Source organism: Hyla sarda, chromosome 3 (assembly GCF_029499605.1).
Source record: "Hyla sarda isolate aHylSar1 chromosome 3, aHylSar1.hap1, whole genome shotgun sequence".
Lineage (NCBI taxonomy): Eukaryota > Metazoa > Chordata > Amphibia > Anura > Hylidae > Hyla > Hyla sarda.
In genome coordinates, this window is record NC_079191.1 from 260,710,067 (window position 1) to 260,736,250 (window position 26,184).

Consider the following 26,184-nt stretch of genomic DNA (forward strand, 5'->3'; position numbering starts at 1 on the left):
ATTCATACTACAGGGAAATTGATGTCTGGGGACTTGCCTGGTGTGAAGGCTTAGCTGTACACTATTAAAAATAATTCAGTTTTTGGCCTTATCTATAGGCTCTGGAGATCCCTTACCATTTTGGGACCTGTGCTGGCTGTAAAGCTGGCCATACACATAGGACTTTGATCAGTCACATTTGGCCAATCAAAGTCCTTTGGGATCATTTCTATGAACAGTTGTGCCAGCAACATGCCAGACTAAAATATCACAGCGAGCTTTCTCAAAGTGACAATTGATTTGCTGCTCAATCTAGTGCTCATTCCAAACATTGTTGTTTTTGTAGCTTAACTTATTCTATAAGTTTAGCTATAACTTTTTCAGCAGACATAAGTCTGCCATAAGCCATGCAAACTTTGTTTACATATAATTTACGGATAAGTCTGCCAATATTGCTGCCAAAATCTGCCATTTCAGATGACCAGTATGTGTATGGCAGCTTAACAATGTAGAGGTGCCATACTGAACTATATTTAGCATAGAGGATACTGCAACTATCATCTGCACCACACAGTAAAAATTTTATGATTGTAGTTGGAAAAGCAAGATTAAAGGGAATCTGTCAGCTCTAAATCATCCTTAGAGCTCAAGAGCACTGAGCAGCAGCAGGCATGCCTCCTCCCTCCCCCACTCCTCAATGCCTTGACTTATTAAATAGCATGTCTCAGTGCTACAAGACAAGCTCTGTACATCAATCAATAAATACAGAAAGGTTTGGGGGAAGGTAGAGTCATGCATGAGATCCGAGCATGATCTAGAGCTGACAGATAAAGCGAATGTATTCATTGGTAGCAAAGCTCCAACGTGGCTTAACCAATACCTCTGTAGACAACTTCCCTTATCCAAAGGAGTAAGCAGCACCCTGAACATGTTAAAAAAGACTTTGTTTCTTTATGCTCCTAATGTCAGTGGGTGAATACAGAAATCAAGTCTATTTTCAGATTTTGGGAGTACTACTTCTTCCTTGGAAAGTAGTTGCACCACACAATAAAAATCTTTGTATTAGAAAAGACTGTCACAGCAACCAGTGACCAAAAATGTCTCTGTTAAGACTGATACAGTGTACCACCCAAAGTGCCACCATAATTAGTTAGGTCCCAGAGTGCCCCTAAACATAGCATAGCCCCCCCACTACTTTATTCCAGTTCTGTAGGGAGGTGATATTAGAGTAGTCACCAAGTTATTTTTCATGTCACTTCACTTGTTGTGTTCATTTCTGTTAACAAAGATCCGTTCTGGTAAAGTGCGGAATGGTAAGTAAATGAGCAATCTATGAACCATGACTGCAGCTTAGCTACACTGACTAATGGAAGATGATGTTGTCTAAAATTCTACTCCTATCTATAAGAACAGCCTATTTTTCCTGAAACTTCACTTTAACCCATATTGTGTGCTCTACCTCTCATTTTATAGAAGTACAGTGCAAAAGGTTTTTATTTTAGGTAGAAAATCAAAGCAAAAACTACATAAATAATGTTTATATATATATATATATATATATATATATATATATATATATGCAGATGGGCAGAACAGTAAGTCCATATGTGATGCAATTTAAATAACGTGTTACTTTTTGTTTCTACTTGTGAAATAATATTTTGGTTATATACACCTATACAGTAGAATCTCTGAATAGCTGACTCTTATGGGTGAATAAAAAGAGTCTGCTATTGGGAGATGTTCTCTATTGGGAAAAAAAGCTCAAAAATCGTTCTAAATTACTAAATTCTGTACTGTACACACTCCAGAGAGAGTACAGTATTTAAAAACAAACCCAGTTATCATACTGTAATATTGTAACAACAGGAGATCAGAGAAAGTAGGGAAGGGGGAAATGACATGGCTGAGGGGGTAATAAAGGGGTGGGATGATGTGGCACAGGGAAATAAAGGGGGAATGAAATGGCACAGGGTGGGGGAGGGAAATAGCACAGGGGGATAAAGGGGGGAATGCCACAGGGGGGAATTATGTGCCACAGGTGGGGGGTAAAGATGGGGTGAGGAATTTGCACAAAGGTTAATAAAGGTGGAATTAAATGGCACGGGGGGGATCAAGGGGAAATTATGTGGCACAAGGGGTAATAAAGGGGGTGATTTGGCACCGGGGAAATTAAGTGGCATGGGGAGATCTGCGGGGGTGAATGATGTGGCTGGTGAATGTACAGAAACAGGAGACCGTTATTTAACCCCTTTTTCGGTTTTTGCATTTTTGTTTTTTCCTCATCACCTTCTAAAAATCATAACGCTTTCAATTTTGCACCTACAGACCCATAGGAAGGCTTATTTTTTGTGCCACCAATTTTACTTTAAAATGACACCAATCATTTCACCACAAAATTTACAGCGAAAGCAGAAAAAAATATATTTGTGGGGCAACATTGGAAAAAAACCCGCAATTTTGTTACTTTTGGGGGCTTCCGATTCTACCATATATTTATTCTGTAGGTCCATATGGTGACAAGAATACCTAATTCATATAGGTTTTATTTTATTATACTACTTTAAAAAAATGATAACTACATGTGCAAAAATTTGTATGTGTAAAATTGACTTTTTGATCGCTTTTTATAAATTTATAAAGGGTATATGCAGTTTTGGATTTTTGGATTTTTTTTACACGTACGCCATTGACCATGCGGCTTAATTAATATTATATTTTTTATAGTTCGGACATTTACACACCCGGCGATACCACGTATGTTTATTTTTAAATTTATTTACATATTTTTAAATGGGAAAAGGGGGGTGATTCAAACTTTTATTAGGGAAGGGATTAAATCACATTTATTTACTATTTTTTTACACCTTTTTATTTGCAATTTTATAACCCCCATAGGGGACTATAACATGCAATACATAGGGGACTATAACATGCAATACCTTGATTGCAGACACTGGTCATTGCTATGCCTTAGCATAGCATTTATCAGTGTTATCGGTGCTCTGTTTCTCCAGCCTGGATCTCAGGCATGGAGCAGCAGAGCAACGACTAGACTGTGGGAAGCAAGGTAAGAAGCCTCCCGCTATCCTCTCAGCTGTTCGGGATGCCGCGATTTCAACATGAGCTAACGGCAACAGTTTTCTTCCGTTTTAGACACCGCAATCAATTTTTATTGTGGCGTCTAAAGGGTTAATACCAGACATCAGCCCGATTGGCAATGTCTGGTATTACCTGCGGGTCCTGGTTGCTGATAGCAACCGGGACCTGCCGGGTATGAAGCGCGCTCAGCCTCTGAGTGCCTTTCACATTTCAGGAGTCGGTGCAGGACATATATTTACGTCCTGCATCGTTAAAGGAGATTTCCGGTACTCACTTTTCTTATTTTATCCATTCCGGGCTGAAAAATAAAAGAAAACTAATTTTCTCTTACCTGCCTAGGCTCCCCGGTGCTTCAGTACAGGTGTTCGGTCCCCGGGCTGTATTCTTCTTACTTCCTGTTAGCCCGGAACGTCACACGGAGCTTCAACCTATCACCGGCCGCAGTGATGTCCCGCCTCGGCCAGTGATAGGCTGAAGCTCGGTGTGACGTGCCGGGCTAACAGGAAGTAAGAAGAATACTGTTAGGATTCGGCAGGCTGGATGTGGATCCTCTGTGTCAGCGAGGGATTGGCGTGGACCGTACCGGTGGACCGGTTCTAGGTTGCTATGGATATTCACCAGAGCCCGCTGCAAAGCGGGATGGACTTGCTGCGGCGGTAGCAACCAGGTCGTATCCACCGGCAACGGCTCAACCTCGCTGACTGCTGAGAAGGCGTAGGACAGAAGGACTAGACAGAGGCAAGGTCAGACGTAGCAGAGGGTCAGGGCAGGCGGCAAGGTTCGTAGTCAATGGTGATAGCAAGAGGTCTGGAACACTGGTATGGCAAACACAGTAAACGCTTTCTCTAGGCACAAGGGCAACAAGATCCGGCAAAGCAGGGAAGGGGAAGTGAGGTTATATGGACGTGGAGCAGGTGGAAGCTAATTAGACTGATTGGGCCAGGCACCAATCATTGGTGCACTGGCCCTTTAAATCTTAGAGAGCTGGCGTGCGCGCGCCCTAAGGAGCGGAGCCGCGCGCGCCAGGACGTGACAGCCGGAGATCAGGACAGGTGAGTATCTTGGGATGCGATTCGCGAGCGGGCGCGTCCCGCTACGCGAATCGCATCCCCGCCAGCAGTGTCAGTGCAGCGCTCCCGGTCAGCGGGTCTGACCGGAGCGCTGCAGAGAGGGGAACGCCACGAGCGCTCCGGGGAGGAGCAGGAACCCGGAGCCCTCGGCGTAACAAATACAGCCCGGGGACCAAATGCCTGTGCAGCCCGGAATGGATACAATAAGAAAAGTGAGCACCGGACATCTCCTTTAAGGTGTTAAACAGCAGTCTTCTGCTTCTTTGCTTTTAAATTAAACAACTTTTTTATACCTTATTTGGGGTATTTCTAGGGGACTAGTTTGATCCTACAATGTAATAATAGGAATTATTAGACAATCTATCAGGCAGTGTTGTGCACAAGGTACAATAAAGTAAAAAAATTTTATGCACCAAGTTCTACCATAAAGCAAACATGTAGTACTAAAATGCGGTTGGAATTGTAAAGCAATTCTTGTTCCATAGCTTTGGTTCCTTAAAACTAAACCTCACATGTCAGACTAATTTTTGGTTATTTTTCTTTTTTGTAATGATAGCAGTGACCTTACTATTTTGTAAAGCACTAATGTGTTTAGAAAAGTAGAGATTTCAGTGCAACTTAATTTCTTGTTCATCTATCAAAGTCACTTAGACACTCGAGGCCTAATGTCTTAGCACTGCAGAGAAGGGACATAAAGGATCACTTTGCAAGTGAATTTGCAGAACATTTGGCAAATCTAGGACATTCTTTAGAATATTCAACTGGCTATTAATGTAAAATCTTGGCATCAGACTTCAGAATGTGAAGAGTTTCAAGAATGTAGCAAACAATATTTTCCTTTGTTTCCCCTTATCCTTTGTAGTCAGTGCCGTAGTAAAGAAACTAGTGACATTTTTCATGCTTTGTAATGTGATCTTTTAGCACTTTACTATAAGAATACCCCATACATCTTAGTGTTGTGCATTTTATTTTATAGTGTTGTATATATTTCAGAAAGATCTATTCTGTAATTCTATTCTGTATATCTGTGGGAGCACAATTTGTTATAATCAGTATTTGTGAGATAAAAATTAGAAGTAGAACCTAATAATAAACCAAATACTGCTGGATGAAACATGCTTAAGGTTATGTTCACACACAGTTTTTTAAGACTTATCTTCAACCCTATTTTCAGCCATTGTATGCTTTTGGTCCTTTTTTTTCCCGTTTTTTTCCGGCTGAAAATGAGCTTAAAAAAACCTGTATGTGAACATAGCCTAAGAGGAGAAGTACTGCATGCTCCTCAAAGAGCTAATCATTCATATAAAAGAGGATTCCTGAGATGAGAATAAAGGAGCTTTTTTTCTTCTAGAAACAACATAACTTTTGCTAATGTTGTGCATCTGGATTTGCAGCTTAACCCCATTCATCAGAGTTGGATTAAAAGGGGTTATCCAGGAATAGAAAAACTGAGTTAATTTCTTTCAAAAATCGCTCTCCGTTTGTCCCCAGGTTGGGCGTGGTTCTGCAGTTCAGTTCCATTAAAGTGAATGGAGCCAAGTTGTAATACCACATACAACCTGGGGACAGACCCCTTTAAGATGTAATACCATACACCACCTTTGGACAAAAGTGCCACTATTGTCACAAAAAAAAAAAAAAAAGAAAAGAAAAAAAACCAAGCAATTCTTTCTAATCTTGGAGATCCTATTTAAAGGAGGTGTCAATCTCTTAATACAGACAGGTGCAAACTAAAATACTCTTTAAGTGAAGGGTCACACAAAACGCATACACAGCATGTTTGATGCTGCAATAAATCTCCCTGATGGTGGGAAATACACTGCATATGTGCTACGACCAGACACACAGGTCTTTCTCCGCCGAAGTTTTGGAGGCGGACCAAGCACACCGAACTGTGGCGCTGCATGCCTCCCAACCTTATTGCACACACAGGGATGTGGCGGGGAAAGCCCTGTGTGTCTGCTCATATGCAGTGTATTTCCCACTCCCCCACAAGTTTCTTGCAGCATCAAAAATGCGTGACCCCTCCTTTTGGGTACGTTCACAAGCTGATAACTAGCAACGAGTTTCCTAATGCAAGTTATGCTGCCAGTTATTTAAACAGGTCCGCTGGCAGTCTGAAAATCTCACACTATTGCGGACTGTCCGCAGGCCCATACAAGTGAAGGGTAGCATAACTAGCAGCATGTGAATGTACCCTTAATATAGAATAAGATTGCACACATTTATGTTTATAATGCAAAACTAGGTATAAACAGATATAAAACTTAATTTATATCAGTTAAAAATACAATACCAAATATGATCTATTATATCATTCCCTCATTTGGAACAATTCTTTATTATTATGGCTAATGTGGGCAATGACTGCTACAAGTACTATAAATCTTAAAAAAAAAAAAAAAAGTAAAAAAGTGATTGTCCCCATTACAGCTTTCTTGTAGTGTGTTTTCATGATTTCTGTGTACTTGAGTAAAGAGCAGGTCATGGATGTACTCCATTGATTTTTGCAATGAGTGTTGCCGGATGAGCAAATATTGATGCATTGCCCATTACTTTGCTTAGGAACTGTTCAATTCTACTCATTGAACCTCCCCAGTTTTCACCGCTGTTGAATCTGTCCCTTAGTAGTTATATTGCTAAACCTACTTTTATAACTGTGGTCTGCTGCGTGTTTATCTAGTTATTTGCTATTACTAGAGCATGGAAATGAAAGTGTTCATATTGATTTGACCAAACATTCTTCTTGAGACTCAAGCTGCAGAACTAAACTAGATGACTGTCAGGGGAAGAAGATGTGCAGCAGACCTCATTTTACAAGGAATATTGAAGCTAGTGAAAGAAGAAATTGAGATGCATGTGCAAAAAGTATATAAAAAAAAAAAGGACATAATTGTGAACCTTACTTGAGAAAGTCTGTCTAGCCAACACGGACAAGAAAGTAACCTGGGGTGTGCATTAGGAAAATAGCTTAATATTATGACAGCTCAAAGCTTGCCAAACATGTCCACCGGGGCATTGTCCATAGTACCCAATTGTGTATGAACAGCTTTTAGAGAAATTGCTATCATCAAAAAGCAACAAAGGTCAGAAGGAAATTACAGCAAGATTTCAGGAAAATAAATCTATGGTCTAGTAAGGACATGTAGAGGAGAAAGGATCATAAAAGGTGTAGCACTTTGCGAGCAAAAAAGGACGGAGAGCGCTCTTAAAGAAAATACAAATAAAAACATTTTTTTTCACAGCATATAAGACCAGATTTTAGAGTGCTTTCGACTTTTCAGTTCAGGAACTAACATTTGTGTCTATGTGTCAGAGAATTGTAGTGTTATTATGTTGCAGCTGCATCGAATCTTATGTTTATACTGGAGAATAGTTCAAGCCTTTCTAAATTAACAAGTGACAATAGTACATTTCCTTAATTGGTCACATAATTACAGCTTTACATTTGTTATTATGCAAACTATGATCTCTGCTAGCTTTCTAAGTACAGTAAAGTACTGTAATTTCTGTCCTTTATGAAACAGTACAGTTTGGCAGTCTTTCCTATGGAACAGTGTTTTTATTTTTTTCTTCTTCTAAACTACATCAAAGTTTGTGTTTTAAATAAACATTTTTAATGATGGATATTTTCAAAAAAAGGTTAGGTAAATTATACTTTTTGTTTTTCAAGCACTCAAAGTCTGCACAGAGAAGGCCTGCTGTGTAGGAGGAAACTAACAAAATGACTCAGAATGACTGCTTGCTGAACACACAACTTTATGACTAAATATCACAAAAACAAATCTGAAATATCAAGGTCGCAGCCTAATATACAAAGTTAGAAAATATCCTCCATATATTTTTATTTAAGCAGATTTCAAGAATCACATAGTGCCCCACTCTGCCCCTTTAATGTTAATGAGGCAAAAGGTTTGGCAGTTACACTATTTACAAAGTTCACAATCTTGACCCTTGTAACTGTGGTGTCCCGGTCCAGGTTAGAGTCCCTCCATTCCCAAGGCTCTCCTGCAGGGCTGTTCCTCCCCTTGCTTATCAATTACTCCCTCCTATAATGGATTATAAATGTAATATACCTATGGTTCAGTATGCATATAGAGATGGTATAAATGTTTAGGACCTTCCTAGGTCATGTGATATTGTCATATGATGTACCCAGAGTTCCCTGGGTTCAGGACCTACAGGCTTTTCAACCAACAGGCTTTAGTCCAGCCTCCTTAGTATATAAGGGGTTGTAATCTCTAAAATCTCTTCTCTCTTGGTTCCTGCTCATCCTCTTGTACACTACAGCAAAACCAATTCAAGCACAATTGCAACTAGGCCAAAGCCTAAGGAACCTGCAGCAACTTAAAAACGTGAGTTATCAAGCTCTATATACAAATTCCTAGTGACTACTGTTCAACTTATAGCCTATAATTAATAGCACAGTGACCTGCATAAATCTCAATACTACAAGTCCCAACAAAGTCTGTGAGGTATCCTGCATCTCACTGCAGGATTGAAGAGAGGATGATGCTCTACAGTACCCAGTGATATTCCCCTGTGGTGAAGATGGGTAATAGTTTAAAGGGTTATCAAAGAATAGAAAAACAGCTAATTTCATTCAAAAAAAGCTCCACGTCTGTCCCCAGGTTGTGTGTGGTATTACAACTTGGCTCCATTCTTTTCAATGAAACTGAGCTGCAGAACCACACACAACCTGGAGACAAAAAGGGAGCGATTTTTGAAAGGAGTTTACTCTGCTTTTCTATTCCTGGATAACCCAGCAAGTGGTTAAACAACCATCAAGATAGTTTTAGCAGTGGAATTCTATGCATAAAGGCAAATGCTTCAAAAAAATCTGAATAAACCCACATAGAAAACTGTAGGCAGTTATTTTATCAGTTTATCATTGCCATTAAGAGATTTTCTTTTTTATTTGTTAGCATTGTTCCTCTTCCACAGGAGTTAGGTAGGACAGTGGACTTCAAATGTTGCCCGGACAGCCATTGGCTGCAGCCAACGGCTGTCCGGGCGTGCTGGGAGTTGAAGTTTTGCAATGTATGGAGGGCCACAGTTTAAGACCCCCTAGGGTAGGAAGACTGGGCAATGCTGAGTACTCTGCTGGTTTGGTACATAACTCTATTCTCCACACAAGAAAAAATAAAAAAGGAGCACTAACCGATGATTGACTTCAGTGCATGTTTATTTATTTTTTCAATGAAACATATATTCAAGGATTGCTGTGCATAAGACAACGGACAGCTGCAGGGGTCATTTTCTGGGCAGGAGCTGCTTTACAATGCCAAAGTTATATATCCACAATGTGCAGACAGGTCTCCATTACAGCACGACTAAACATTCAACGTTTTGAGGGGCCATGCGCTTAACATTTTACTTCAATACTGAACTTTCTGGATATACAACTCTGAAATAAAAAAAGACATTAGGGCCTCTACAAGATACTATATGTTGTGAGCAGTATGCTATACATGCTTCAATTAATACTACTTTAACAAGTGTTCTGACATATGCAAACACATTTTTTTGTTGGTTTCCTACGATGCATCTGATGTATACGCCAGGGGGAGTCCCTAACATACAAGTCAGACATATCGCTATGACGGATTTATCCGTCAAACATGGGACCTCATGTTAAAAATAAATGTAAACCAAGCAATATCCATTTTTTAAGGGATCAGTGCAGCATGGAGGTTTTATTCCATCCAGAAATCCCTAATGCTGCTTAGCCGTAAATGTTGTAGCCTTTCTTTCACATCCTACTCAACTGACATATAGCTTGACATATAGCTTACCTAATTTATAAGGGGCACTTGACAAATCACTTAGTATAACACCAACCTCACATATTTTACATCACACATATTTGCCCCCCCCCCCCCCCCACACACAGGCTTAAAGGGGTACTCCACTGAAATTTTTTTTTTAAAATTATCTGGTGCCAGAAAGTTAAACAGATTTCTAAATTACTTCTATAAAAAAAATCTTAATCCTTACAGCACTTTTCACCTGCTGTATCATCCACAAGTTCTTTTCTTTTTGAATTTCCTTTCTGCCTGACCACAGTGCTCTCTGCTGACACCTAGTAGTAGCAAATCTCCATAGAAAACATATCCTGCTCTGGACAGTTCCTAAAATGAACAGAGGTGTCAGCAGGGAGCACTGTGGTCAGGCAGTAAGGAAATTCAAAAAGAAAAGAACTTTCTATGGATCATAACAGCAGCTGATAAGTACTATAAGGGTTAAGATTTTTTTAATAGAAGTAATTTAAAAATCTGTTTAACTTTCTGGCCCCAGTTGATTTAAAAAAAAAAAAAAAACTAAAACATTTTCCATTGGAGTACCCTCTTAAGCATGCCTGTAATTTCTCCAGACTGGAAGCCATCACCAGAGTGGCTAAGCCCTGTAAAAAGCTCCCCCAGGTAGTGCTGTCTGAGCCTTTTTAGATCTAGACTAGTGATGAGCGGCATTGCCCATATTCGAATTTGCGATATTTCGTGAATATATAGATGAATATTCATCCTATATTCGCGAATTTTGCATATTTGGTATATTTGCATATGCGAATATTTCCATATTCGCATATGCGAATATTCGCATATTCGAGGAAGAAAACTGTGGGGGGTGGGCAACTTTACTATTGGTTGCTAGGGATGTTGTTGATAACCTCTGACAAGTGTATTTGCATCATTCTAATTGGCCCACAAGTGAAAAGAAGGAATATGCAAATATTCACATATGCTCATATGCTGAAAAAAGGGAATATTCGTAATATCGAATATTTAGCGAATATAGTCGCAATATTTGTGAATATGCGATATTCGCAATAAGAATTCGAAATGCGAATATTCGCGCCCAACACTAATCTAGACCAAATTGGAGTAGAAGGACTGGAAGCCACCTCTTCCACCACCTAATGCGTTGTATAAATTAAATACATACATAAATATATAACTAAATAAAAAAACAATAAAGGGAACAGGTTAAGGACTCAGCGTTAAGGACTCACAATTAAGGACTCAGCGTTTTTCCATTTTTGCATTTTTATTTTTTCCTCATCACCTTCTAAAAATCATAACGCTTTCAATTTTGCACATAACATTCCATATGATGGCTTATTTTTTGCGCCACCAATTCTACTTTGCAGTAACATTAGTTATTTTACCAAAATATCCACGGCGAAATGGAAAAAAAAATAATTGTGTGACAAAATTGAAGAAAAAATTTCATTTTGTAACTTTTGGGGGCTTCCATTTCTACGCAGTGCATGTTTTGGTAAATATGACACCTTATCTTTGTTCTGTAGGTCCATACGGTTAAAATGATACCCTACTTAGATAGGTCGGATATTGTCGTACTTCTGAAAAAAATCATAACTACATGCAGGAAAATGTATACGTTTAAAATTGTCATCTTCTGACCCCTATAATTTTTTTATTTTTCCGCGTACGGGCCGGTATGATGTTCTGAAGTTTTTATCGGTACCATTGCTGCATTGATCGGACTTTTTGATAGCTTTTTATAAAAAATGTTATGATATAAAAAGTGACCAAAAATACGCTATTTTGGGCTTTGGAATTTTTTGGCGCGTACACCATTGACTGTGCAGTTTAATTAACAATATATTTGTAGAGTTCGGACATCTACGCACACAGCAATACCACATATATTTATTTTTATTTTTATTTACACAGTTTGTTTTTATATGGATAAAGGGGGGTGATTCAAACTTTTATTAGGGAAGGGGTTAAATGACCTTTGATAACTTTTTTTTCACTTTTTTTTACAGTGTTATAGCTCCCATAGGGGGCTATAACATTGCACATGTTGATCTTTTACCCTGATCCCTGCAAAGCCATAGCTTTTCATGGATCAGCGAGATAGGGTCTCGATAGCTCAGGCTTGGAGCAATCAAACGCCGATCGTACGCGACGGAGCAATAGTCTTGAGCAGCCCGACTGAGCTGTCTGGAAGAGTTTACTTTCATTTTCAGCGCGGCGATCAACTTTGATTACCGCGTCTGAAGGGTTAATAGCAAGCGGCACAACGATCGGTGCCACGCGCTGTTAGCCCAGGGTCCCGGCTATGAATAGCACCTGGGACTGACCCGGTGTGATGCAGGATCACGGCGTGAGCCAGTTTTAAACAGGTGTACAGGTACGCCCTGTGTTCCTAAGAGGTTAAACATCACAATGTAACTCCAAGTCAATAACACTTCTGTGAAATCACACTGTCCACTCAGGAAGCAACACTGATTGACAATCAATTTCACATGCTGTTGTGCAAATGGAACAGACAACAGGTGGAAATTATAGGCAATTAGCAAGAGACCTCCAATAAAGAAGTGGTTCTGCAGGTTGTGACCACAGACCACTTCTCAGTTCCTATGCTTCCTGGCTGATGTTTTGGTCACTTTTGAATGCTGACGGTGCTTTCAATCTAGTGGTAGCATGAGACGAAGTCTACAACCCAAAGAAGTGGCTCAGGTAGTGCAGCTCATCCAGGATGGCACATCAATGCGAGCTGTGGCAATAAGGTTTGCTGTGTCTGTCAGCGTAGTGTCCAGAGCATTGAGGCGCTACCAGGAGACAGGCCAGTACATCAGGAGATGTGGAGGAGGCCATAGGAGGGCAGCAACCCAGCAGCAGGAACACTACCTTCGCCTTTGTGCAAGGAGGAGCAGGAGGAGCACCGCCAGAGCCGGATTCGACAACCTACACAAGTGGCTCAGGTAGTGCAGCTCATCCAGGATGGCAAATCAATGCGAGCTGTGGCAAGAAGGTTTGCTGTATCTGTCAGTGTAGTGTCCAGAGCATGGAGGTGCTACCAGGAGACAGGCCAGTACATCAGGAGTCGTGGAGGACCGCTACCTCTGTCTTTGTGCAAGGAGGAGTAGGAGGAGCACTACCAGAGCCCTGCAAAATGACCTCCAGCAGGCCACAAATGTGCATGGTGCACTCATACGGTCAGAAACAGACTCCATGAGGGTGGTATGAGGGCCCAACGTCCACAGGTGGGGGTTGTGCTTACAGCCTAACACCATGCAGGACGTTTGGCATTTGCCAGAGAACACCAAGATTGCAAGATTGGCAAATTCGCCACTGGCACCCTGTGCTCTTCACAGATGAAAGCAGGTTTACACTGAGCACATGTGACAGATGTGACAGAATCTGGAGACGCCGTGGAGAACGTTCTGCTGCCTGCAACATCCTCCAGCATGACCGGTTTGGCAATGGATCAGTAATGGTATGGGGTGGCATTTCTTTGGGGGCCACACAGCCCTCCATGTGCTTGCCAGAGGTAGCCTGACTGCCATTAGGTACCGAGGTGAGATTCTCAGACCCCTTGTGAGACCATATGCTGGTGCGGTTGACCCTGGGTTCCTCCTAATGCAAGACCATGCTAGACCTCATGTGGCTGGAGTGTGTCAGCAGTTCCTGCAAGAGGAAGGCAGTGATTCTATGAACTGGCGAACCTATTCCCCAGACCTGAATCCGATTGAGCACATCTTGGAGATCATGTCTCGCTCCATCCATCAACGATTTTGAAGTTGACCCCATATCCAGACCTCCATGGGTTGATAAATTTGATTTCCATTGATCATTTTTGTGTGATTTTGTTGTCTGCACATTCAACTATGTAAAAGATGAAAGTATTTTATATGATTAGTTCATTCATTCATTCATTCAAATCTAGGATGTGTTATCTTAGTGTCTCCTTAATTTTTTTGAGCAGTTTATATAAATATATGTGTGTGTGTTAATTTGATGATTAAAAGAAAATGCAGAAAAAAACTAAATAAAACGGACCAATTTTAATGGGTTAGGGCAGAAGACAGCAGTACCTTACCTTTAGAGAGTGCATGCGAGGCGGATGAAATATATACTAGTTTAGGATCAATAAACTCTTGCAGCCACATTTCATGGGATATAAATTACAGTATGCACTAGCTGGCCGCTTTGTGATGTACTGTGTATCCACTGTTGATTTGCATTGATTCCTTTCAAATTAGGAGATGATCCATTTCCATTAATTGCTCGTGAGAACCAGATTTCCCATCACACCGAACGCTTTTTCTGATTAGAAAACCTGTGTTTAGGTATTTCATTACTATCTGAGGACATACAAATATTGATTCAGAATATTGATATACTATAACCATTTACACCTTTCCTCAGTTCCTTCTTTCATCTGAAGTACTTATGACAGTACATTCCCATGAGGGACCTGATCGATTCAATTTTATGATGTAAGGAAACTGAAATTCATTGAACATTTTCTCAAGGAAACTCAGTAATCGCCCTCGGCTAAAACTATTAGTTGCTGAGTGGTTAATTGATTTCACCCCCATTCAATAATTACTGATATTAAAAAATGTTTTATGTTCTTGACTGTATATCACTCAAACAGATATGAATGTCAAGGTATTTTTTTTTTATTAAAGTGCATTTATTAGACTTGGTGTAATATGTCAAGGCTTGCAGTATTGGATATAGGATATAGTTAGGACCTCATGTAGCTGAGGTAGCCACGCTAGAACTAGTAACACAGGCAAGTGCAGCTTAAGTGCATAAAGCAGATAACATGGGTGAGCAATATAGCAAAGAATTAAAAAGTTATAAAAATTTTTTTTTAATATAGTTGCTGGATTGATGCTTAAGTTTCCCAGACAAAAATGTCTAAAAGGAACCAATTCTTCATGCTAAACGTGCTACAGTATCCAATAAATTGGTCGTACTTATCTTGTTTCAGAGACACCAGGGAGATATTCAATGAACTAGCCAGGGAAGCTTATACAATAGTTTTACATAAATAAGCCAAACTACAATGAGGAATAAAGACACTTGAGTGAGTTAACATTGGTGATTTTTTTTTTTGTGTGTTTCTACTACAATTGGGCCATGTACTCTTTGCGAAAGAAAGAACTTGAGAAAGCTTAGGTTGAGTATCTGCAAGCTGATTCGGTCTGCCTGTTGGAGATGATTCACACTGTTTTTGAAAGGTAAATCAAGGCTATCTTCGAAACTCTGACCACCAATAAAACTCAGGATAGCTGTACCTTGGGTAAATACCAGTGTACCTACTGATGTATGTCCATGGTGCTGCACTATGATCTCCCCTCCCTTTAGCTTCTCAGCATCAGTTCAATTCTTAGTGTAACTTCTTTATTGCTGTGATACTACTGTTCCTTTAATTTATGCTCACATATGTTACGATTCGGTAGGCTGGATGTGGATCCTCTGTGTCAGCGAGGGATTGGCGTGGACCGTGTCGGTGGACCGGTTCTAGGGTTGCTACTGGTTTTCACCAGAGCCCGCCGCAAAGCGGGATGGTCTTGCTGCGGCGGTAGCAACCAGGTCGTATCCACCGGCAACGGCTCAACCTCGCTGACTGCTGAGAAGGTGTGGGACAGAAGGGCTAAGCAGAGGCAAGGTCAGACGTAGCAGAAGGTCGGGGCAGGCAGCAAGGTTCGTAGTCATTAAGGATAGCAGGAGATCTGGAACACAGGCTTTGGACAACACTAAACGCTTTCACTGCCACAAGGCAACAAGATCTGGCAAGGGAGTGCAGGGGAAGTGAGGTAATAAGGACAGGGAGCAGGTGGAAGCTAATTAGGCTGATTGGGCCAGGCACCAATCAATGGTGCACTGGCCCTTTAAATCTTAGAGAGCTGGCGCGCGTGCCCTAAGGAGCGGAGCCACGCGCGCCAGGACGTGACAGCCGGGGACCGGGACAGGTGAGTGACTTGGGATGCGATTCGCGAGCGGGCGCGTCCCGCTATGCGAATCGCATCCCCGCCGGCAATGTCAGTGCAGCGCTCCCGGTCAGCGGGTCTTACCGGGGCGCTGCAGAGAGAGGGACGTCGCAAGCGCTCCGGGGAGGAGCAGGGACCCGGAGCGCTCGGCATAACAACATAGCACCTTGCAAAATGCATTAGCAACCCTTTCTCTCTCATTATATAATTTATAATCGTGTACTATGTAAATCATCAGCCCAGTACAATGCCGCCTGTGAAAATTTACTTTCACCAGCGCTATGTCATGGTATAGCAGAGTGGAGTATGTATTCTGCTGTGATTTGCTAGAGAAGTAAGGGAAAGAAAGTCAATGTATGCATACTACTGGCAAACAGCCCAGCTGCTGTCTTACCCCCTGAAATGAGGTGAATGTGAAATAGCTTTGCCCATGAAGGGAATGCCCAAGGACTCAATAACAGCAGTAAGAGCACTAAAATGACCAAGTTGCTACTCTGAAGAGTTAAAGGGAAATTCTGGGGAAAAACATCCAGGACTGGGGACGTGACGTCACCCCACACCCCCTCTATTCATGTCTATGGGAGGGGGCGTGATGGAGGTCTCTGAAACTGGAAACGCAGCTCCTGCATAGAATGCAGGTGCTGGAGGGAGATCACGGGGGGTCCCAGCGGCGGAACCCTTTTAAAAAAAGACATCTTAATGTTTTTGCCCGGAATACCCCTTTAATGTAATAAAACAATACTAATTTTTAAAAATCACTTGAAATGACAGGAACACTTTAAGGAAACATAGTCGTTCAACTGGAACAACAAGTGCAACTTGTTTAAAATAGCTCACCTGGCAGGGGCGTAATGAATTGAGGTCAATGTAAGTAGTTAGCTTTTCAAAGTAAAATATCCTATGTTTAATATTTGTTGCATGATTTCAGATAAAAGCTTTCCACATCAAGTTACAATAGCAAATATTGAATAACAGAACTTGACAAATGCAGCCCTAATTTCAAGACTGCAGCAGTCAAGTCTGAATGAATAGGCATTTTATTTTTAATACATGTGCCACTGCGGCTAGGACAAAAGCAAGGAAACTAAAGTGGCTTTTCTTTTCAGAAAACAGAATAATATGGCTCAAATGAATGTTTTTTTAAAGTATAGACAGCAAAATCCATCAAACAGGACCTTTGCTTTGTAAACATCCTACAGCGACTTCCATTGCTGCTCTTCATGGTTGTGTCGGGCTGTTTTGTTAAATAAGATGCACAATGTATCAAGGAAACAAGGCTAATCCCATAGAGGAACGTTTTCATTAAAGGATGCGGCTCCTCTCATCTTACTCACTGAGCATTAGGGTATGGCTATATCATTTCAATTGCTTGCTCCGAGCAAAAGGCAACCGAGATGCAAATGAATCTTAATCTGTTCTTTATGTCTGAGAGTTATATTGTCACGTTTTTAGTGAGAGAAAAAAAACAAAAAAACAAGAAAACTCTTCTTGCTGTTACTTTTTAAATTATTCAAAACTGCCAGCTGGGCAACACATGTATAAACCAATCAGATGGAAAACAGACAATTTGCATATAGCTTTTCCCTTGTAAATTCACAGAAGCAATATAGATTGATAGCACTCAGTTAGCAATTTCTTACTTTCTTGGAACCACAACAAACAAGTCTAATGCAATTTCTGAAATGCCATGACATTTTGTCTGTAAATTAAAAGATGGTCATTGTAATCATTATTCAATGTTTTGTCTTTTTAATGGTTGAAGCGTCAAAGCGGTAATAAAATCAGTTTAGTGCAGAGCCATAGTAGGGTAACATAGATGTTTATGAAACCTTAAATGTATGCTCCATGAGATGCTGTATGTACAGAGCTTTTTTCCCCTAGAAGCCTTGCACATATAGGACCAAATGAAGCATTGTAAAGAAATGGTATATGGAAATGTAAGCGATACGGTGCAGCTGCAATACCAACTTTCAACATATTCTATTGCTGCCTATACCTATCAGTCAAAGGATTACTTTTTAAAATGGAAAATAACTAAGTATAGGCCATCAATGTATATTCTTGAAAAAAAACTCCAAGTTCCAACAATACAATATTTTGCATAAAACCCTTTGGTCTTTCAGAAAGATTAAATGGTACCTGTCATTAGTAATAAAAATTAATATTATAGATTCACCTTATATACTTCTTAATAAAAATGTGTAACATGTATGTGTTAAATTAACCCCTAAAGGTTTGGCTACTAAGGGTCCTCTCTCTGGTCCTGCCTTCAGTGCTGCTTGCATATTGTCTGAGTCTGGCAGAGACAAAAGTCAGGAAATGCAGGTGGGACCTCAGCTCAGCACAGTGTATAAAGTATATAGAGCTGAATATTCCAGCTCCTTTTTCCTTTGAGCTGAGCTAGATTGTAATGTCATGATGCCTTCAGTGCACAGTGCTGAATATTGTGCTGAATATTGTGCTGAATACTTTGCTTAATATTGTGCTTAATATTACAACTCCCTTTGCAAGCTGCTGGGCAGAGCTCAAACACTGCAGGGTTCAGTGCTGAGAGCGGAGAGGAAGGAATTAAAGACAATAATTTTACCTTCCACAAGGACAACAATCTGAGGCACACATCAAAGTCAACCAATGAATAGCTTTAAAAACAGTTCATAAAAATCTTGGACTGGCTTAGTGCCAAGACTTAAAGGGGTATTCCGGGCAAAAACATATTATCCCCTATCGAAAGGATAGGTGATAAGATGTCTGATCGCGGAGGGCCCCCGCAATCTCCCTGCAGCAGCCCGCATTCTATGCGTAGCTGCGTCTGCAGTTTTGGAAACCGCCGGGCTTCCGAAACGGGGACGTGACGTCACGCCACGCCCCCTCCATTCATTTCTATGGGAGGGGGCATAACGGCCGCAACACCCCCTCCCATAGACATGAATGGAGGGGGCGTGGCATCACGTCCCCATCTCGGAAGCCCGGCGGTTTTCGAAATTGCAGACGCAGTTATGCATAGAATGTGGGCTGCTGCAGGGAGATAGCGGGGGGGGGGTCCCCTCGATCAGACATCTTATCCCTTATCCTTTCGATAATGGATAAGATGTTCATACCCCTTTAATTCTGCAAAAAAACAACAACTGTGAGATAACTTATCAGGCTCCAGTTCTGTGTCTTTCCTCTATCACCTGTGGCTGTCAGACAGGACTAAGGGTACTAGAAGATATATGCACAGTGCACATAACACCAGTCAGACCGACTAAAATCAACAAAGCCCCTTAACAGGATATACATACTGTCCTCTGTGCCCCTTTTAGATATTACTCCTAAGTTTTTCTAGTTTTTGTTTACTTTTGATATTATCACTAGAGAGTTACGATACTCTTGAAACACATTTAGCATATCTGTTACAGTATCATACCCTCTTATGATTGAAGAGTTATGGCACTTTGAAGACACAGCGAATATTTTTTTCTTGTATTTTTCTTTTTTCCTCATCTTCTAAGTGTTGAAGGAACACATTCTTAGATTTTTTGTTTTTAAATCTGCTTTTTATATTTATTTTACAGCAGTATTTTTATTTTCATCTTACAATGTATGATCTTAGCCTTATGCGACTATACAATCCCCTTGAGATCAGTTGTGTAAGCTCATATAACTGTTCAGCAAATGAGGTAATGCTTTATTTAATATATAACATTCTGTAACAATAAAGGTTACTTTTCAATTATGGCTCATGTCATGTCAATGTGTCCTTTGTCAAATTCGGAGATTAAGTTTAAGATAAAAATATATGTTCCAAGCAAACTGTCTGCCCCTTTCTGCTGTTTTTCTAATTATAATTTATGTCATGTCTGAGAAAGCACATAGCAATTAAGCGTTATTATGAAAAATAACATTATTTGTGTCTGAAAATTGCCTTTTTGATCTCTTTTGTGATAAAAAAGAAAATTATGAAATTATACCTTTTTGTTTCTCTGCTATTTCCTATAAAGGTCTGGTACAGAATAAAATATCAGATTCCTTTATTGCCAAACGTGTACTTAAAATAAAGCTGTCAGATACCATCGGGCATAATTTCAACTAAATAGTAGCTTGAATTCCATTAGAGTTTGAGTGTCTGCTGTGAAGAATTAGCACCTTAGGTCAAAGAAACCACATGTATCAGTAAGCAGATACTGTATTTCTAAGTGCTGCTGTCCTGCTGACTAAAATAATTTGCATTAAAGTCTCTTAACTGATAGATTTATTTTTAAAGTACGGTAGTTGAACTATTAGGAGTACTCGCTGGGGCACATTTTATACTCTATTGGCTAACCTTTTACAGATTAATGATTTCATCAAGATCAATTGAAATAATCTTTGTACAATGAATTATTCTTCTTTGCAGACAGAACCAGTGTCCCAGCCCTCAGTGGCCATTCATTTAACTCACTCACCTCTTCGGCAAAAAAAAAAAAAAAAAAAAAAAAGAAATGTTGACATATTAAAGGTTCTCTGTGGACTTGTCCTTTTGTATAGAAGTGTCTCAGTCATGCTTATAGATAATTACACGTGCAAAGTAATTACATTCCTGTGGCTATATACTTAATAGGGGAGAGACATTTTTATTTTTCAAAACATATTAGAATGTTTTCTTGCAACCATATGAGAGCTGTAATTAGACCTAACATACTGCTCCACTTTGCTTTCACTTAAAACATCCTGTACAGTGGGACAAAAAAGTATTTAGTCAGCCACCAATTGTGCAAGTTCTGCCACTTAAAAAGATGAGAGAGACCTGTAATTTTCATCATAGGTATACTTCAACTATGAGAGACATAATGAGAAAAAATCCATAAAATCACATTGTCTGATTTTCAAATAATTTATTTGCAAATTATGGTGGAAAATAAGTATTTGTTCCCCTACAAACAAGCAAGATTTCTGGCCCTTACAGACCTGTAACTTCTTCTTTAAGAGTCTCCTCCACTTGTTACCTGCATTAATGGCACCTGTTTGAACTTGTTATCAGTATAAAAGACACCTGTCCACAACCTCAAACAGTCACACTTCAAACTCCACTATGGCCAAGGCCAAACAGATGTCGAAAGACACCAGAAACAAAATTGTTGACCTGCACCAGGCTGGGAAGACTGAATCTGCAATAGGCAAGCAACTTGATGTGAAGAAATCAACAGTGGGAGCAATTATTAGAAAATGGAAGACATACAAGACCACTGATAATCTCCTTCAATCTGGGGCTCCACGCAAGATCTCCCCCTATGGTGTCAAAATGATCAGAAGAATGGTGAGCAAAAATCCCAGAGCCACACGAGGGACCTGGTGAATGATCTGCAGAGAGCTGGGACCAAAGTATCAAAAGCTACCATCAGTAACACACTACGCAGCCAGGGACTCAAATCATGCAGTGCCAATGGACCAGGATGACTGATCCGTGTAAAGGAAAGAATCAATGGGGCCATGTATTGTGAGATTTTGAGTGAAAACCCCCTTCCATCAGCAAGGGCATTGAAGATGAAACATGGCTGGGACCCAAACACACCATCTGGGCAACGGAGGAGTGGCTTCATAAGAAGCATTTCAAGGTTCTGGAGTGGCCTAGCCAGTCTCTAGATCTCAACCCCATAGAAAACCTTTGTAAGAAGTTGAAAGTCTGTGTTGCCCATCAACAGCCCCAAAACATCACTGCTCTAGAGGAGATCTGCATGGAGGAATGGGCCAAAATACCAGCAGCAGTGTGTGAAAACCTTTTGATGACTTACAGAAAACATTTGACCTCTGTCATTGTCAACAAAGGGTACATAACAAAGTATTGAGATGAACTTTTGTTATTGACCAAATACTTATTTGCCACTATAATTTGCAAATACATTCTTTAAAATCAATTTTTCTCATTATGTCTCTCATACTTGAGGTATACCTATGATGAAAATTACAGGCCTCTCATCTTTTTAAGTGGGAGAACTTGCATAATTGGTGGCTGACTAAATATTTTTTGCCCCACTGTATAGTACATAGTCTTAAGGAAGATCTGATCCTCTGGCCAGAGGAAGCCAGAGACCGCAAAATGGTTCCATAGCCAATTCTGGATAGGGAGCTGTCAGCAAGGAAAGGAAAGGGTTAGGAGGGACTATCAGGAGAAGGAAAATGGTAATATTGCCTCCCCCACACTAATAGTGACTCCTTTTATGCTTACTACATAGGGGTAATATCCCCCAGTGCCCTCAGACAGTAGGTTAGTAGATGCCCAATGTAGTGTGTAGACTTTCCACAAGGGATCCAGGTAGGTAAAGCCCCTATTATTGCACTTTTGCACCAATTCCCACAACCCTATTGGGTGGGTCCTCCATCTCCTTAGTCATAGTATTTTAACCTATCCTAGGTAGGTAGGTCCCCCTTAATTAGTAGGCAGACTACTCCCTTCTCGCATTAGGTAAATAGACAGACCCCCACCTAATAGGTAAACAGGCTGCCCCCATTAGTTAAATAGGCAGACCCCAAAATAGGTAGGCAGACTTTCCTCATTAGGGAACTAGGCAGACCTCCCAAATAGGTAGATGTCCAGACCCCTTATTAGGTATATAGGCAGACCCCCCCCCCAAATAGGTCCATAGGCCGACCAGCTTTTAGGTAAATAGGAAGACCCCCAAATAGGTCTATAAGCAGTTGGTCCCCCTTCATCTCTTAGTAATGCTCCCTGTGAAAAAGAAAAAACAATATGCTTCCGTAACCTCTTGCTGCAGTGCAGCCCTTTACTGACAACACACGTTTTCTGCATCTACCTTTTAATTGACAACTGATGACCCAATCAGCCAATAAATAAGCATTTGCTCATATGTTGGCTGATCACTGGCCGTATTACACAGGGTAACATTTGCCTGTTTCGTGGATAATAGGGCCCTTAGGCTTTTTGAAGCCTTCATCTGTTTCTGCTGTGACCAACTCCTGTATCCCGGATCCACGGTTCTAACGGTAAATACGGCTTCCCTTACATTTTAACCACAATGATGCGGTAGTTCTACCCCTGTGAGCTGGTAGGAAAGATGAAAATTGTTGACAAAGTCTAATAATACAAAAAAAAAAAGAAATCTAAACCAGCTAGCCCCTATAAAAAAAAACATCCCCATAGCAAGGTGTATGTTCAGTAGGGCAGATGGATTGTTGCCTCTTCTCTGTTTCAATCTTTCTTGGGAATAGTGGTCTGCAATTTTTCGTAATAGGAACTGATTGCTTTCTAAAGGACTCTCATGTTTCTATTGCTGTGCCATCTGCTTGTTGTTTTTTCCATGGGACAATGTGTTTTTTTTTTCAGTGAGCATGTTCCCTCCCCACCTTCCCTATTCTCTACTGCGCAGGGGTGCCTCTTTGCAGCCCTCTGGGCTCTGTGGATATTCTACAGAAAGAGTTTCCCCTTGTATTCTAAAAAGGTTTTTACAGAAAACAGATTTTTATTATATTTTTTATAGGTTATCATATACTTAATATACATTACATTAATGATGTATTAATCATATCTAATGCCCCCTGAAATGGCATATTAATTATTATCCACCATTATGTTTGTGCATGAGGAATGGTAATATATGTTGTCTTTAACAACCAGTTTTCCCCTCTACTGGCTTCATCTATAATTTTAGGTTGCCCTAGATTAAGTGGGTAGAGACTAGCTGATATAATGTATACACTCAAAGGGAAATCCTGCACTCCTATAGTCTATCCTCGGATGCAGTAGCAGTATAGAGGGCATTATAGATAGGTACTGGGCAGTAAAAGTTGAGAATCCATTGCTGGGTTAAATCAACACATATTACAAGCTGCTGCAGCTTCTCCGTGTAACTCTCTCACTGTGTCAGTCTGCAGCTACCCCCTTCTTTATACTTCCATAGACAGCATGCTACTTTATCCCTCAGTGAGCTGAATTTCATCTTGTCTCTCAACCAGTCAAGCTTTTTTGAAAAAAGGAGTACTTTAGAATGCTGAAGAGAAAAGGAAAGGAGTAAGTAAGTAAGCGGATAAAGAAGCATTTTTTTTTCTAATAAGACATAAAGTCTGTTTGCACAATGGATTGTTTAAAGTTTGTTGAAAAGTCAGAGACCATTTAAAGTTTGCAGCATTGTGGTCTTTAGAACATTTTTAAGTGTCAAACTCACGTCTGCTACATTTGTATTTAGCTTAGTATGCAGTGTATATAGCTGTGTTTAGATACAGTATCTAGGTAATAAACCATATGTCCATTGTTCAATATATGATGATGTGCTGATCATGAGGTGTACCCATTCTTATCATCAGGGAAAGTAGTCTAGTAAAGTGCATTTCTTGTGTAGTGTTGAATATCAAGAAATGGATGAACCAGGTGAAAGGATAAGGGGAGCTATCAGAGCAGAAGAGGACACTCTCTGTTACACTCATATGCCCTAACTTTCTGTTTACAGCTAGAAACCCCTTTAACAAACCTTTATGCAGATAATAAGGAAATACATCCCAGTACTAGTATACCCATGTTTATGGGGCTACATTTGTGTTACGCCGAGCGCTCCGGGTCCCCGCTCCTCCCCGGAGCGCTCGCTTCACTCCCTCCGCTGCAGCGCTCCGGTCACGTCCTCTGACCCGGGGCGCTGCGATCCTGCTGCCAGCCGGGATGCGATTCGCGATGCGGGTAGCGCCCGCTCGCGATGCGCACCCCGGCTCCCCTACCTGACTCGCTCCCCGTCTGTTCTGTCCCGGCGCGCGCGGCCCCGCTCCCTAGGGCGCGCGCGCGCCGGGTCTCTGCGATTTAAAGGGCCACTGCGCCGCTGATTGGCGCAGTGGTTCCAATTAGGGTTTTCACCTGTGCACTTCCCTATATTACCTCACTTCCCTTGCACTCCCTTGCCGGATCTTGTTGCCTTAGTGCCAGTGAAAGCGTTCCTTGTGTGTTCCTTGCCTGTGTTTCCAGACCTTCTGCCGTTGCCCCTGACTACGATCCTTGCTGCCTGCCCCGACCTTCTGCTACGTCCGACCTTGCTTCTGCCTACTCCCTTGTACCGCGCCTATCTTCAGCAGCCAGAGAGGTGAGCCGTTGCTAGTGGATACGACCTGGTCACTACCGCCGCAGCAAGACCATCCCGCTTTGCGGCGGGCTCTGGTGAAAACCAGTAGTGGCTTAGAACCGGTCCACTAGCACGGTCCACGCCAATCCCTCTCTGGCACAGAGGGTCCACTACCTGCCAGCCGGCATCGTGACAGTAGATCCGGCCATGGATCCCGCTGAAGTTCCTCTGCCAGTTGTCGCTGACCTCACCACGGTGGTCGCCCAGCAGTCACAACAGATAGCGCAACAAGGCCAACAGCTGTCTCAACTGACCGTTATGCTACAACAGTTGCTACCACAGCTTCAGCAGTCATCTCCTCCGCCAGCTCCTGCACCTCCTCCGCAGCGAGTGGCCGCTCCTGGGATACGTTTATCCTTGCCGGATAAATTTGATGGGGACTCTAAGTTTTGCCGTGGCTTTCTTTCCCAATGTTCCCTGCATCTGGAGATGATGTCGGACCTGTTTCCCACTGAAAGGTCTAAGGTGGCTTTCGTAGTCAGTCTTCTGTCCGGAAAAGCCCTGTCATGGGCCACACCGCTCTGGGACCGCAATGACCCCGTCACTGCCTCTGTACACTCCTTCTTCTCGGAAATCCGAAGTGTCTTTGAGGAACCTGCCCGAGCCTCTTCTGCTGAGACTGCCCTGTTGAACCTGGTCCAGGGTAATTCTTCCGTTGGCGAGTATGCCGTACAATTCCGTACACTTGCTTCAGAATTGTCCTGGAATAATGAGGCCCTCTGCGCGACCTTCAAAAAAGGCCTATCCAGCAACATTAAAGATGTTCTGGCCGCACGAGAAATTCCTGCTAATCTACATGAACTTATTCACCTAGCCACTCGCATTGACATGCGTTTTTCTGAAAGGCGTCAGGAACTCCGCCAAGATATGGACTCTGTTCGCACGAGGCGTTTCGTCTCCTCGGCTCCTCTCTCCTCTGGTCCCCTGCAATCTGTTCCTGTGCCTCCCGCCGTGGAGGCTATGCAGGTCGACCGGTCTCGCCTGACACCTCAAGAGAGGACACGACGCCGTATGGAGAACCTCTGCCTGTACTGTGCTAGTACCGAACACTTCCTGAGGGATTGTCCTATCCGTCCTCCCCGCCTGGAAAGACGTACGCTGACTCCGCACAAAGGTGAGACAGTCCTTGATGTCTACTCTGCTTCTCCACGTCTTACTGTGCCTGTGCGGATGTCTGCCTCTGCCTTCTCCTTCTCTACAG

At 41.5% G+C, this 26,184-nt stretch overlaps 1 protein-coding gene and 1 long non-coding RNA gene across 2 annotated transcripts in view; one reads left to right on the top strand and one right to left on the bottom strand.

The window, feature by feature from the left end:
• The window catches only part of LAMA2 (laminin subunit alpha 2), a 943,701-nt gene that overhangs the window by 215,645 nt on the left and 701,872 nt on the right, over nt 1-26,184 (top strand). The window lies entirely within an intron of this gene.
• LOC130362297 (uncharacterized) overlaps nt 23,425-26,184 on the bottom strand; it is a 32,401-nt gene continuing 29,641 nt past the window's right edge. The window contains exon 3 of the long non-coding RNA XR_008891345.1: nt 23,425-23,870. This is a non-coding gene — a long non-coding RNA (uncharacterized LOC130362297). The remainder of the gene's footprint in view (nt 23,871-26,184) is intronic.